This window comes from Rousettus aegyptiacus, unplaced genomic scaffold, assembly GCF_014176215.1.
Source record: "Rousettus aegyptiacus isolate mRouAeg1 unplaced genomic scaffold, mRouAeg1.p scaffold_m13_p_10, whole genome shotgun sequence".
NCBI classification, from domain to species: domain Eukaryota; kingdom Metazoa; phylum Chordata; class Mammalia; order Chiroptera; family Pteropodidae; genus Rousettus; species Rousettus aegyptiacus.
This window is the reverse complement of record NW_023416285.1, coordinates 6530354-6546964: the sequence shown is the minus strand read 5'-3', so window position 1 is coordinate 6546964 and position 16611 is coordinate 6530354. Positions and strand designations below refer to the sequence as shown.

At 43.2% G+C, this 16611-nt stretch overlaps 1 non-coding gene across 1 annotated transcript; it reads left to right on the top strand.

Moving 5' to 3' along the window:
- The first annotated feature begins 2785 nt into the window (after positions 1 to 2785).
- Positions 2786 to 2904, top strand: LOC118608768. Its single transcript, XR_004953179.1, has one exon. It is a non-coding gene; the product is annotated as a 5S ribosomal RNA (ribosomal RNA).
- The last annotated feature ends 13707 nt before the right edge of the window (positions 2905 to 16611 follow it).

Genomic DNA, 16611 nt, shown 5'->3' with positions numbered 1-16611 from the left:
CCATGACTCCCAGCCAGTGACTGAGCATGATGGGGTTACCAGAGGAGGGCTATGTCTTTAGAGGAAGGGTCCTCTAAACAAGGACCCTTTTCTCGTGGGCTCCCCATCGACCTGGCTGAGACGTACTCAGGGCCGCAGTGTGGATGAGGCTCTCTTATCTCATCCGCCTTCCTTTCCTCCTTCTTTTCATAGATGCAATTGCTACATCATAGTCTTAAGGCTCTTCCCACTTAGTCCTGCTCACACTTCCCATATCCTTCACAGATGTCCTTCTGAGGATATTTATTTCCCCAATATATCTCTTGTACATCTAATCCTGTTTTAGTATCTGCTTTGTAAAGGATCCGATACACATATGGTTTTTGAGTGATTGATTTGATTAATGGATGGATTAATCAATATAATCACAGCTCTGCTTAATTTGATGTGAATATTCACACTCAAGTATCAGTCTGGTGTTGAATTTCCCCTTGTTTTTTTTTTTTTAAATTCAGGCTAAAAAAAAATCTAGAAAAAGTGCAAAGTAATAAAAGAGCAGCTACACTGAAATTATCTTGTGTTCTGTCTGAGCCATGGCCCTTGGCACATCTGTTGTGGTCACTGTGATTCCCTCAGACTCTCAGACCCAGTTCCTCCCTCTCTATGGACAATTGATACCTTTAGAAATTTTCAGACCTCTTTTCCCCAGGATTGCTTCCATCTCAGCCACTGGATCTCAGGACACTGTCTTGGCCAGTGTCAACCTGTTTATCCATCCATCCATCCACCCATCCATTTAATAAATTCTACCTGAGGGCTTGTGGAAGAGATAGTTATTTAACTGCAATGAAGAGAGTAGGCTTTTGGTCTCAGACCCACCACTTATATTGATAGGACTTAAATTCTCTGTGACTCATCTATAGAAACAATAATAAATATCATCTGCCCTATATAGTTATTGTGAAGATTTAAAACACAATGCATATAAACATTGAGAACAGAATCTGCTACATAGTAAGTATTCACAAAATTATGATTAGTCAGTAGTTCTATATGCCATAACCTGAACCAGGATTTAGAGATGCAGCAGTTAATAAAAGAGACATAGCACATGCCCTTAGGTGCTATAATGGGCTAGTATGGTACTAATTAATTTGTGAGGATGAGAGACAGCCTCTCCAGGGAAGAGCAAGTCAGGAGGAGACAAAATTATGCACAAATTCCCAGTGGCAGAAAGGGTCTTAGGGTTTAGAGAAAATGAAAAAAAGAGCAAGCTATTCATGGTGAGTAGATGCATCCTTGGACTTTGCTCATGTACGTTCTGGACATGCTCTCGGCTGGCTCCTCAGGGCTACCTGCACCCCTGGGCCCAGCCCCTGCTGGGATTTAAAATTGTTCAAACCCACCTGAGTTTCCCATGCTGCAGCCCCACTTTTACCCTCTTATTATGCTCAGGTGTTTTTGTAGTAATTGCCATGATCCTTCCCCGTCTGTTGCTTGTCCCCATGTTTATATCCAATTCGTAACTGAGAAACATCCAACTTAGGACACAAGAGCATAAACTCTGAATCCAGTCCCCAAGTTACCACCATCACTCGACCTTGGGCCAGCTAGTTCACCTCTCTGTGATTCAGATTAGCCATCTGGAAAAAGGGGATTTGAAAATATTTTCCAACTCATGAGACAGTGAGTTAGCATAAATGAAGTAGTGCTCTACTCGACGGGATGCAAACGTTAGCTGTTATAAATCATCAACATCGTCATTGTGACATAGGCTCCTGCTACTACTTTGGGGCTCTATCTTTGGAGACCCGTTGGTCTTTTACTGTGTCTTATTGAGTCTCTCCTTCCCTTACACTCACGGGAAGTCTCCCATTGACTTCGTCAGCCGGAGTTTGACGCCAGTGGCTACCCCACCATCAGGAGAAGAAAATTCAGAGTGGCATTGGGAATACCTAAGTGTTCACATGCACTCACATGCACACGTCCAGACACACCCTCCGCCTTCGTGGCTGCCCAGTGCCATCCGACGTGGTGCCTCTTCCTTCACTGTAGGCTCTGTCCCTAGCTGTGCCGATACTCTTCCTTATGCTCTGTAACAAGTGATAGTGTTAGAGAAAGCAACTGACGTTGTAAGTGATCGTGGTCTTCGGTAAAGTGGTACTGATTTTAATGCTTTCCACCGCTGCTCCTGTCCAAGGTGCAGAGCGGCCGGACTTCCTTTCTGCTGAAGTGGTTGCTAATGCGATGGCATCTGAGCCATCAGCTGCCTCCCACACGGATGCTGGCAGCTGGGGCGCCTCCAGCGTTCTCCTGGTTACTGTCCCTTCTCCATTCATTTTTCCTTGTACATGAGATGGAAATGGTAGCATTTCACTGCAGCTGAGACGGGGGAGTGGGGTCTCTGCAGATTGACAGACAGAATGATCACATTCGCTCCTCGGCATGTGATATCTAAGTAGTAGCCCCCATATTTATCCAGCATTAATCAGGAAAGAGTTCAATCAGTTGGAGAGGGTTTTCAAACAAGACCAAGCCTAGAGAACTCATCTAATAATGATGTTCTCACTGTCGATGCGAGGCTAGCATCTCGCCCCAGATCTGTCTGTGAGCCCTAGTCCTTGGGCCTTCGTGGGAGCATTTGGGTTGGTATAGAAAGCCTGCAAAGAGGCCCAGTTCCACTCACTCTAAGGGGATGCAATGCAAGGACTTACATCATGAAGGGAGTAGTCAGAGAATGATGGCTACAAGAAAATAAAATATAACTTATTACAGTTGGGAAGTTGGGTCAGAAAAACCCATAAGAGTCTATGGCCATGCCACTCTGAACACACCCGATCCCATCTGATCTCGGAAACTCAGCAGGGTTGGGCCTGGTTAGTACTTGGATGGGAGACCACCTAGGAAGACCAGGTGCTGTAGGCATAAAAAAAAAAAAAAGCCATAAGAAAGCAACCCATTGTTTTGTTGTTTTGTCTGTCTGTTTATTTGTTTGTTTTTGGAATGAGGATCAAGGTTGTTTGATGCTCTGGTGAATTTTAAAGATGAACTAGCCTGCCTTCCCTCTTCCCTCTTATGATGGCAAAATGTCAGGTTCTTTTCCACTAGCCTAGTGTCAGTCATTTGGCTAGTTAAGGGAAATTCAGCATTTACACAAAGGAAGAAGCCAAAACATGAAGCATTTTTATAAACAGCCAGTACATCTGTCACAGTTATTTAGATTTATATTGTCTTTGAGTTGAAGAGATGGAACGGGCCTTCAAACAAATGTGGCCCAACCCTCATTCTCCAATGCCCCTGAGAAGGGCAGCCCGATCTGTCTTTGGACGTCTTCCATGAAGTACCAAACAACCAGCCATCCAGTATCAGGACAAATCAAAGACTGAAAAGCTAAGTGACAAGAGGAGAGCTCACCTGGGTACTTTTTAAAATAATAACGGTGATGGCAATGGTGTAAGTAAAAATGATTGTGGGAGCTAAGAAACAATCTAATGTTAAACCATTGCCTATTCCAGACCAAGCAACTTACATGAATCACCTTATTTAAACCTTTCCAAAATTCTATGAGCCAGGAGACCTTTCTTTCTTCAGTTTAGAAATGTGGCTTAAAATATCAAGACGATCCCTCTGGGTCAGGCAGGGATCGAGTGTGGAGCTGCAGTTACATGATGGCAGCTTTTTGCTTTGCCACAGGGCCATGCCGCCTTGCATCTGCTCCTTTCCATGTTCAAATCACAGGTTCAAGGAGAACATGCAGGCGAGGAAAAAGGTGAGCAAAAGGGTGTTTGGGCCTGGTGTTGCTTTAGGACCAAGTCCCTACTAAACCGTCAGAGATGGTGTGTGCTCAGACAGAAACAAATGCTCGACTCAGACAGGAGTTAAAAGTGAACACGCACAACCAGTTAATTCTGATTCTCCAATTGTGTCTTCCCGGGAGGTTCGTCAAATGGCCCGCTGCCTCCCTGGCCTGTTTATTTTATTTTGTTTGTAACTCACGGAGCAGAAACCAGTTTCTTCTCCCATAAAAGTTAAATAACAGTTCTATTAAAAGACACAGGGGCTGCTCATCCCTATTTTTGTTTGAGACCTATCCGCTGCTATCCCGCCTCTAGTGTGACCATCTTAAAAAATAATAATTTCTTTTTCCTAACAGGCTTAGTGTGTTCCAATTACTTTTTTTTTTTTTTTCTAAGTGAGGAAAGAATGCAATCTATACCACACCAAAATCTTAGGCATGTCTGGGAAGGAAAAAGTGAATGTGGAAGCTTCTTAACATTAGTTCAGTATTGCCACCCACTGTACTAAGTTCGCCCACTTGGACTCGCCAAATGAATGCTCACAGCAATCTGTTGAAGTAGGTGTCATGATCACCATGGTTTACAGAGAGGGAAACTGCAGGGTGAGACCAATTCCTCTTCTAGGTTCCCACTCAGAAAATCTGAAAACATTTATTAATAAAGATATACATACGCCTGTGTTCACCGTGGCATTATTCGTGGTGGCCAAGACATGGAAACAACGGAAGTGTCCTTCGACAGATGATTGGTATATGCATCCCATGAAATACTACTCAGCCACAGGAAGGAGGAAAGTGCCATTTGTGACTCCATGCATGGATCGCGAGAATCTCATGCTAAGTCAAATAAGTTAGATGGAAACTGTCGAGAACCCTATGATTTCATTCACATGGAATATAAAACTTAAAACGACAAATGGACGAGACAGGCAGACAACAAAAACTCACATGCACAGACAGCAGTTTAGTGGTTGCCAGAGGGAAAGGGGGTGAAGGAGTTAGAATCTAAAGGTAAAAGGGATCAAATACATGGTAATAGAAGATTTGACTTTGGCGAACAAGCAATGCACTATGCAGATGATATATTATAAAGTTGTACACTGGAAACCAATATAATTTTATTAACCAATGTCACCCTAATAGATTTAATAGAATTTTAAAATCGAGGGTACACTCTTGAACACGGTCATGGTGTTGGTCTGTGGTGGAGCCAGGACACCTGTGATTCTCGCTTCAGTGTTGGACCCAGGAACCGCAGGGAGGATGACATTCCTTTATAAACGTGGGCGCAGAAGTCCTCCCCGGAGGAATCACTGAGCTGAGGGCTGAAGGACGGGGAGAGGCCGGGCAAAGAGCATTCCGAGCAGGAAGAACAAGTGTAAAGTGTCCGAATGGAGAGAACTGATATTTATGGAGGAACAAAAACCTGATGGTGGCCCAAGGAGGATTTCCGAGTAAGCGGCAGAGCTGAGATTTCAGTCTGTCCATGCCGTGTGGTCTCCAGCCCCCACGTGTAGCGCTGTCACACTGACTCTCTCAGTCCTGGCGAGTGCTCAGGGACTCCTACGTCAGACGAAACACAGAACTGCTTATCAGTTATTGCATTCCAGAAACCTTGACGAGAGCAGTGTCCATGGCACAGTGGTTGGAAGAAACCAGACAGGAAAGGAAAGAAGAGGAAATGGGGAAGAACAGACAGCAAGGGGCAACAACTTTTCGAAAAGTTTTTTTGTCGGTGTTCTTTCCTGAGAATGCTAGAGGAGGATATGGGGTCAAGTGAGGTTTTGGAGAAGGAGAGAAAAAAAAATGTGAATGTTGATTTGATTGATCCAAGAGAGAGGGGAAGAGTCATGATACACCAGAGAGAAATTGATTATGGCCAGAAACATCAGTGTATGATTTGATTCTTAGCCCTTGGCTAAAGAGGATTTATGGACATCTAGGAACTGGGGCGGGGGGAGGGGTGCTCCAGTCTCTCTGTCTTGCTTCTATACTGTGCCCATCCCTCACTTAGGTGAAGCCAAACACAGTCATCATGTGATATGCATGTTGCTTTTATTTGTAGTAGTTTTATTTATTTTTCTCCAAAGTACATTGATTGATCCTCTTCTTTAATTAAATGAGATAATCAGCCAATTAACTTATTATCTCATCCTCTCAACTAATATGCTTGGCCATGTTCAATATGCCAGATACTGTAACAAATTAAGTGATATAAAGATGGATAAGTTAGCATATGATGCCTGCTACCAAGAAGCTGTCACTCTTGTGGAATTAGATGCAGTACCCTATAGAACATATCACAGTCCTTTGCTCGATCAGTGGGATTTTAAAGAGCCAGATAGATAAATCAATGTATTAGAGTTTTAAACATTTTTTTCAGAGCTTTTTTCCCTTTATTTGCTTTTTCTTCCTTTTTACCTCTTCTTTTCTTGAATATTCATTTACACATATTCAATTATATCTATATTATATAGTATAATAAATATATAATATAGATTATATCTATGAAGAACTTTATCCGGAATACGTAACACAAACTTTTGCAAATCAATAACAAGATTAATTACTAAATTGAAAATTGAGCAAATGACTTGTACAGGCAGTTCGCGAAAGAAGATACAATCAATCAATGAACATAGAAAAAGTCCTCAAGGTCATCACCCATCAAAGAAACACAAATTATAACCACAAAGAGATACCAGCACACAGCCTCTAGAACAGCTGAAATTCGAAACACTGACATCACGTGTTGATGAGAATGAGCAGCAGGAATTTTCATCCACTACCGGGTGGTGGGAGTGGGCGCGTAAAACCCTACAACCAATTCAAAACACAATGTGGCAGTCAAGCGTATGTCTCCCTAAATGCCCAGAAATGAACACAACCTAGATATTTAGCCCAAATCAATAAAAAGTTAACACCGCACAAAGATTTTTTTTTTTTTTTAAGAATGTCTATAGCCATGATTAAAGTGTCCATCAACACTTTGACAGATAAACTGGTCTAATCGTACGGGAGGATACTCCTCCTTAATAAAATGGAAAGAACCGCTGACACCAACAAAATCATGGCTGAACCTCAAAAACATTATCTGGGAGAAAAGAGCTAGACACACAAAAGTACAAACTGGATCATTCCAATCGTACGGAAGCAAAACTAACCTATGACAACAGAAATCAGAACAGTGTTGGCCTCTGGGATTAGGGATCGACTACAACAGACACTAGAGCAGTTTTTGATGGAAGTGGTGCAGATATGATTGGGGTGGTGTAAGCCCTCGAATCGCACCCTTAACCTGGTAAGCAAAACTTGAGGATAACTCGTGACCTAGACCTCCACCATCACCCCTGCGGCGATTTTCTTACATAGTACAGGGGAGATTATTTAGGTGGACTCATATGATCACATGACCCCTTTAAGAGGAGAGTTTTCTCCATTTGGTTGTAGATTGAGAGATCGGGGAGATTTGAAGCCCGAGAATGATTTAAAGCACTTTGCTGATTGGAAGGGGGAAAAAACCATGTGATAGGAAATGTGGGGAGGCCTCTGGAAGTTGAGAGCAGCCCTGGCTGACAGCCAGCGAGGGCAGCGGACCTCAGACCCACAACTGCAGGGACGGCATTCTGCCATCAGCCTCAATGAGCTGGAAATGGGTTTTTCCCCAGACTCTCCAGGTAAGAGTCCAGTCTAGGTGACATTTGGATTCTGGCCTTGCGAGACCCCGAATAGAGAAGCAAGTTGACCCCACCCAGACTTATGACCAAGCGTAAGATAAATGGGCATCATTTTAAATCATTCAGTATTTGGTTATTCAGCAACAGAAAACTAACACACTTATGATGATGATTTAGGAATTTAACTATATGTACATATTATCTCTGTCTCTCTCCCACCAAGGAAATTAGGTAATATTTGTTTAACATGGGTTTATGACATATAAGTTTCACTCATATAACATTATAATTCAATATCTGTATACACTACTCATGGAGAGCCCACCACCAAAAGCCTCGTTTCCATCCTCCACCATAGCTTTGATTCTCTTTACTCATTTTGCCCTCCCACCATTCTCCTTCCCCCACTGGTAACCCTCAATTTTTGTATCACATACGAATGAAATCATCTGATGTTTGTGCTTTTCTATCTAACATTTTACCTAGCATAAGAACCTCAAGATTCATCCATGTTGTCACAAATGGCAATATTTTTTTTTCATGACTGAGTAGTATTTCACTGTGTATGTGTGTGTACGCATCACATCTTCTCTATCCTTTTATCCACTGAAGGACGCTTAGGTTATTTCCATACCTTGGCCGTTGTAAATAATGCTGCAATGAACGTAGCGGTGCATATATCTTTTTAAATTAGTGTTTTTATATTCTTTATATAAATACTCAGATGTGGAATAGCTAGATCATAAACTCAGCTTCTTATCTGGGTCTCCATTAAAAATCAATATGGTAATAGTGTGAAGTTGTCACACTGATTTTTTAATAGAGAGCACAGATAAGAATCTGAGTTTATCTCTTGGATGCAGAGTAAATGGCCTCTACTTTCACAGCTGGGGGCGGGACGGTCAGTATAAGAAACTGATATGACAAACACAGGATCCTTAAATAAAGCTCTTTCCATTATTGGAAAAAATAAGTCTATTTTTAAGGACCTCGATATTTTTGTTTCTTTAAACATGCTTCCTCCGGGTTTCCCATAGCACATGTATTGAGCTCTTGCTGTGTACCAGCCCTTGTGTTAACGCTTGAATTAACTCTTGTAATTTTCACAGTAACCATGCACGGCAGATAGGTGTTTTCGTCACCTCCAGTTAACGAGTAACTCAGTCAGGATCACACAGTGAGGCAGTCTGCCTCTGGAGCTGCAGCTTTTAACACAGAGACAGAGACAGACAGACAGACAGACATACGGACAGACAGGCAGCTCTCTAGTATCCTTTCTTGAAAGGGCACTGAACCCATCCTCATAACCTTATCTAACCTAATCACCTCCCAGATACCTCCTCTGAATGCCATCTCAATGGGGGTTAGGACTTCAGCATATATACCTTGGGCGGGGGGCAGGGAGCACAATTCAACCTATAACCTGTTACCTCGAGTGTATTCCTTTCGTGGCCAGTAACATTTTTATTTCATTGCATGTGCTCTCACACAGTGCAGATAATCCGGTATCAATCCGGTGTCTATTCTCCCTTTTTGACCTCGTGCGCGTGGGTCATGTTATACACGTTATATATAATGCATTGCACCGCAACAGCGATTCGTGTTTATTTCACAAACATTTACAGATCCCTGTCCTACGCTGGTCACTGTGGTGGTGGTGGAGAGCTAAGTGGTAAAAGGCGAACCACAGGGATCTGGAGCCTGACCTCGCGGAGCTCAGAGCCTGCGAGCAACCGGAGTTCTCGTCTGGTTGCACCGGCTGCATGGGCGTCAGTGAACATTTACCTAGCATATCCCGACTCTATGCCTAAGAAGTGCCTGTATTTTTTTAAAAAAATTGTGCGTATGCATCTACAAGCTTGATGCACTTTATAGTTTCTTTCTTACACTCACAGTCTTTAGTGCCTTCTGCTAGAGAGTCACCTCCTTGGGAATGGGATACATGTCCCAGGGGTCTTCACCTTTCACAGAGCCCCAGGCATGGTAGACATTCCCTGAATGATAACCCCTTTAACTGTCATGATAAATATCTGAGGAAGGTGTTGACATTCTTCTATTAGCTTGGTCTGCCGTAACTAAATGCCATAGACCGGGCGGCTAAAACAATAGGAATTTATTTCTCTCATAGTTCTGGAGGCTGGAAGTTCAAGATCAGGGTGGCAGCATGGTCGTGTTCTGATGACGGCCCTATTCCTGATTCATAGATGGCCACGTGTTTTTTCTGTGTTTGCACATGGCACAAAGAGACAGGGAGAAGGAGGTGGAGGGAGAGGGAGAGGATGAGGGAGAGACAGGGAGAGAGAGAAAGAGAGAGCCAGAGAGGGTGCATAAGCTCTCTGGTGTCTTTTCCTCTAAGGTCATGAATCCCGTTGGCACAGGGCCTCTAGCCTATGTGCTCGTGTAACCATATTTTCTTTGGTAAAGGTCCTATCCCCAGAAAACAGTCACGTTAAGAGGGCTTCAACATATGAATTTGGGGGGAGACAAACATTCAATCCATAGCAATTCCCATTTCATAGATCGAAAATTGGATTGAGACAGGATGTCAGCTGCGCTTTGTCCCCAATGCCGACTCCCACCGATGAACGTTTGGCCGCCTGAAACCTGGAAGGAGGAGGATTCTGGACCCATGTGTGGGCTCAGAAGAAATCAGGGCCCAAATCGGTTAGCTGGCGTGAGTGTGGGGCGGGGGCCGGCAGCACGTGCACATGTGTTTGCCATCGCTGTGTGTGCACTGAACAGCTTTGGCTTAATCTGTAATACTCAGAGCTTTCAAGGCGAGCATTTTCTTTCCCATTTTACAATGACTGACTGAATGCTAGAGAATTTAAATATTTTACCAGAGGGTAGTTAAAGGTAGAGCTTTTATTTGAACCGGCTTCGATGGCTTTTTATAGTATAACTAACTTAACTCAAATCCCTCTCCTATGGAGGGTTTCGTCATTTCCTCATTTCACAATACATTTCAAAAGCCACATAGTCATCGGTCAAATCGCAGTGTTAAAGAAAGTAGAAGCATGAATGATCCTTAGAGATCTTCAGAATTTACTGTTTTTTAAAAAAATTATTAATGAAAACGTTTCGTCAACGAGATGCTCCCAGAACTCCAAATACATAAAATAAACGGAAGACAGAGTTGAAGAGAACAAAGGCCTTCCTTCATCACCCTCACAGCCCTGGGACTATCTCCAAGAAACACCAGAATTCCATGAAGTATTGTTTACAAACCACTGATCCAGCTCACCCTTCCTTATTCAGTCGAGAAAGGCACAAATTTACTTGGCAAAGGTCACACAGCTAATTAACAGCGGGGCCAGGTATGTACCTCTGGCGTCGTGATTCTAATCCAATGCTGCTTCTAATACACAGGTGTTGAAACATTTTCAAAAGTCACATGACTACGAGGCACCAGGCTCTTCTGGAATCATAGCTGAGTTATGTAGGGCACATGAGTTTCCCTGAAAATCCCAACAAAAACAAAGGGAAATTGAAAAGGCGCTGTGGGGTTGATGGCAGACAATTGAAATTCTTCTCAGTTGAATGTCGAGATGAAAAGGCCAAGACAAGCACAGTTCTGCAGAGCGGAGATGTAAAAAGTCAGGAAGCTTTACAGATGTCCGTGATCTGCTGCTGAGAAGACTTAGTTCCAGAAGGAAAGAAAAACTATGGTTTCTGAGCGCATACCAGAATGTGGTTCCAGTATAAATGCCCAGTCTGGCTGTGACCCAAGATGGTGTGTGTCTAATGGATATTTTAGAGATTTCTACAGAACTGAAGGACTTTAGAGGTCAGTGAGGCCCATCGGCTGCTTCATTAAGGAATCTTCTCCACAGAGACTAAAAGCAAGACAATACTTATATAGAGCTGGAAGGAAGGAAGGAAGGAAGGAAGGAAGGAAGGAAGGAAGGAAGGAAGGAAGGAAGGAAGGAAAGGAAGGAAGAAAGACACTTCTTGTGAAATTAAATTCACCTCATTTACTTTCTCCAATAAGCCACTGAGGCAGGTATGATAGTCACTTTAGATAAGAAAAATGAAGCCTAAACAGTGAGGCAGTTGGCCCCATGGTGCACAGCTAATTACATCACAATGGGAATTAGAACCCAAGTCTGTCTGAAGTCCACTGTGTGACAGAGGCCACTGGTTAGTACAGATATTTCTGTTACTTCCTGGTCAAGCACCTGGACTACAATTTCTAGACTTTCTCACTCAGCTCAGGTGAATCCAGGAAACTGACTTATAGCCAATGCAGGTGGAAGCGTTTAGAGCCACATCCAGCCCAGTTTCTTAAGAGTGCCTGTTCCTTTCCAAAGATGAGGGGAGAAAAGCACAGAGCATCTTTGAGAGGATGGAGTCAGAAGCTGGAAAGAGTTCGTGTCCTTGAATAACTTCATGGCACTCAGCCTCTCCCCCAGGACACAGCTCCTCCTGCTTCTCACTGAGCTCTGCTTCAGATGTTAATAAACCAGCCATTGTGTCTAGCTGTGACAGCAGAGTAAGGGACCTGGGAGATGTTTGGGGAACACCTCCTTTGGCTCCTCCAATCAAGTACCAGTATAAGGTGGCTGTAATCACGGTTCCAGGGCTATAGAGCCAGTCCGTGACATTGTCCTCCAGGACAGAATTTTTACCAGTGCATCTGATGCATAATCATGAAATGAGGTATACATCCAGGTTACCCTCGAACTTTGGTATAATTGGCAAAGAATTGCGATGGGCCACCTGTTGAGCTTCCATCCCCTACCCCCGTTCAAGACTGAAACACCCATTCTCCCAGCTGAAGGAAGTGTTGACAACCCGTAGCTTTCATTTGAGTCTCCATCCAGAGATGGCTCTTAGATGAGGAAACCCACCTCACATGGCATCACGATCCCTTCCCAGGCACCTCGTTTGACTGGTCCAGTGCTGCATCACCAAGGCCCTGCCCGCTTATCGAAATTCACGACAATCGGGTAGGACTCTTCCAGCTCCAGAGTCACTTCCTCCCGCACCCCATGGGATTGGCAGACACATTCATCGACACCGTCTCGCACCCCCATGTCTCTCGTCAATCCTGGTGCTAACACCGGAAGAATCCGAACCTGATCATTTAAGGATATGATTTTAAATGATTGCATATTTCCAAAAGCGTGCCTTTAGGATAATTGAGAGGCAATTTGCTCTGTGAAAGGAAGGAGATGATGGCATGCTCGAATCCATGCGTCTCCAGAGGATTTCAGAACTGCTTAATTTCCCTTATTACAGTCAGCCCACTCATCCCTGCCTGGTAATGGTGTGTTTAGATTTTTAGGAAACCACTGCTCCATCTCAAATATCCTGTGGCTGGTGACCCTGTTACTGCTCTTCTTTCCCATCAGAATTACCCACTTCCTCTCAGAGACCTTTTTCTGCACTTGGTACATACTCTGATGGTTGTTCATGTCGTATCATTGTTCACATCCTACCATCACAGTCTACCGATTTAAATTGCGACTCTCTATTTACATGTCCTTCTCCACTAATCTAGGAATCCCTTGAGGACAAACAAGGACAGTGGCTTATTCATTTCTGAACTCCCTGGTCCCTAACATTAGACACGCCTCAAAAAATGATTTTTTTCATTGTTGGCACAATGAATTTGCACTATAGCTCTTGACACATAAAGGCCAGTCGCAATAGCTTTATGTACCTCTGTTCACTCGTTACCTTGTCAAAAATAAAGACACAAAATGCAAAACTTTATAAACTCTAACCTAGATATACAGTTGAGCAGATAATGTGAATGTAAAAATATACTCTATCTCAACAAAAAAGAGGGACCTCCCAGAAAAAATAGAAGTTAGCCTGGGGCTTAAAAAAGAAATGTTTTCTCTAATTTTGTCTCGACTATGTCTATTTCTCTTTATTTTCATCACTCCCATCCAAGTAGAAGCCAACATTATCTTACCCTTGGCCCAGTGCCGTAGCCTCTTAACTAGTCCACTCGTGTCCACTTCTGCCTCTCTCCAATCTGCTTTTTGCTCAGTCGTCAGAATACTATTTGCAAAATACCCGTCTAGTCCTTGCAGAAACACCCTCCTACCCTCTTTAGCATGGCCTGTGCCCTCCCTTGTCTGGCTCTGGCCCACCTCTCAACACCCACCTCTCACTGTTTTCCCTGAGTCTCAGCACTCCAGCCACACGGGACGTTCCTCTAGTCTGTACACAGATTTCTGCTCTTGCTGATTCCTCTACCAGGAATCCTCTTTCCCTCAGCTCTACTGCATTCATTTGTTCTTATTTATCAGATCTCAACCTTCACAGAGAAACTTACCCAATATTTCTAGATAGTATAAGGGCATTAACACCTCATACTCTAAGTTTATAGAATCCAGGCATTCTCTTCCTCATGCAAATATGTGGCCTACCACATAGCAGGTGCACAGTAAACCCCTATTTATGGGAGGGAAAAAAAAGGAGAAAGAAAAGAAAAAAGAAAGAAAAAAAGGAAGGGAGGAAAGGAGGGAGAGGAAGAGAGGAAGAAAGAAACACATTAAAATGAGTAAATTGAGGTTTATCTCGATTTCTACTTTTATCATAATAGATGACAGGCTTTCTCTCTGATAGAGAATATCTTATTGGAAGGTATAATACATATAAAGCAGATAAATGCAATTGAGCTGAATCTGGAGGGTCTCACAGAGTCATGCTTGTGCTTCAGTCTTCCTGGAATCTGTGGCCTCCCATTGACCCCTGGTGTGAGCCCCCCTCTGGAAGAGTTAGGTCCATGATGAAACTGGAAACAATCTGAGAATTCCAAATAAAAAAGTAGGAGAAGAACAAAAGGCCCAGATGATGGGTGTGTGGAATTAAAATAAATCCTTAAAGAAGAGATCATTTTGAATCCAATTAAAATAGAACAGAATCTGCTGTAGCTAAGAGAAGAGGCATATGAGTTCATCTTTAGGGCAGGGATGCACTGAAGTTTAGAATCTGATATTTCCCAAAAAGCCTCATATGTCAAAGTTATACAAACAGGCAACCCTATAGAGAATGGAAAATCTCATGACTGGATGCTCGTGTCATTAATTGTCGAATTCCTAGTTCAATCATATGTAGTTTTTGCTCTGGACATGGATGTGGCAATGACTTAAACAAGACAGTCAATTAGAGTTAATCTGTTAAAAGTTTATTCTGCTAAGACAAGCCGTAAAGAGTGGAAACAAAAATGAAATAGTGTTGAGGAAACAGAACATTTCCGGGCCCAACAGTCATCACTAACATAGTAATTCATAAGGTCCAATGCTAACAATGTCTACGCATCTAACCATCCATCCATCTAGTCTGAATTCGATTCCTGGAGATCGGTCAGACAGGCTAGGGCCCTGGCTACCACACTGGAGTCTGGCCACAGAGTTCTGAACAAGGAACGTGAGTGGTTCAAGGTGATCTAAGCAAGGGGAGCCTCGCGTAAAAGCCAGGTGCTGAATTAAACACTAACTCTAAAGGTGAGACTACACCATGAGAATGAGTCCCCCCAGAAACACATCCAGAAGACTCTGTGGGGGTCTCTGCATAGTCAGGAGTGTCTTGGCTTCTCTTTAAGGTCTGGCACACGTGTCTTGTGTGGGCCCGAGTGGGTTCAATTACCTTAAAAGTCAAGCAGTAACGTGTGTCTATCTATTCACCCATTATCCTACTACCCATCATGCTTTCAGATATCCGCCCACCTCTTCAGTTCGGAAGCTGGATTGGGAGGGGTGGATGGAGACACAGCAAAGTGCTCGCCGGTCCCTCTCTGTTTACCTGTATTCATACAGCTCATGCCATCAACATTTAGGAAAAGTCCAACCACTTTGTTCTGTGGTCTTAGCTCTGTTCCTATTATCTGCTATCTAAGATGGTAATCAAAGAGGTAGAAAGGTTTTTCTTGGTAGACAGGCTAGTTGGTGTAATTCAATAACAGCAGTACTTTGATTTCTTTGCCTATAAAAGGGAGCTAATGCTAGAACCTACTTCATAGGGCTATAGTGAGGGTCAAATGAATGAACAAATGTAAATAATGCCTGGAACTATTATTACTTTTAGGAATACCTATAGATATATACTAATTTATTTTTAAAGAGTACTATTATAGATAGTATTTTATTTGATTATCCCAAAACACTTGCAAATAAAGTAAGTGCATATCTTCTCATAGATTAGAATATCTGACAACCTTTTTTACTCTAAATAATTGAGCTGCTCGTGGGCAGGGCTGGGCATTTTTCTTATGCATTCTATCCAGTACACCTAGTACCCAGTAAATAACCAATAAAAATAAACTATGAGATCGAAGTTGCAAAATTCTTCTAGACGCTTCTCCAATCTGCCCCCTCTTCTACACCTGGCCTGCCACTGCCCTGGTTTACGTTTCGTCCCCTCTCCTCTGGATTGTCGCCAGGTCCATCTTCTCCTGTGCGTTCAGAATCATATTTTCAAAATTAAATTTGACCATACCACTTCCAAAGCTCTCAACGGCCCACCGTCTCATCAAGATGTAAGCCTCAGTCCCTGGTCCTGCTCACAAGGCTCTCTGCAAGGACCAAAAACCCACTCATTGTCACGTGAGCCCTGTCTGCCAGTTCACTCCAATGTCTGGAGCAAACCAGGTCACGGGAGAGAGGACTCGAACCCGGAGTGGGGGAGCACATCTCCCCCCAGCCCACACACCTGGCATAGACTATCCCCACCCCCCAGCCTCTCTGAGGGCCTGAGGAATGAGGGTCCCTGTGCTGAGGGCAAATAAGATGACAATACTTTGCAGAAGGAGGATGCCCTCCTTCATTCTACTGTCTTTAAAATTCCAATGAGGTCTTCTCAAAAAATTTAAAAATTAAAAAAAAAAGTAATAGTTTGCTTTCTCACCTCTAGATCTTTAGGCTGTCTGAATTAAGCAGTATTAAGTTCCTCCAATGCTGAGCCTGATTCCCTCCACTCCCCCCGCCCCTTTTAAACAAGATAGACAGGTGGACATAAACTCGTCCACTCCCTGTCCACAATGAGCTTTAAGTCTAGGATGGGAGAAAGCCTTGTGGCAAATAACTATAATACAATACAATGAATACAGCCACGTGGTTCACCATGACAGCCCATCAACCTGGAAAAGATAAATGGCAACAGCTGGGCCAGCATCGAGCACTTTTGGTTATGTCGTATAATTTT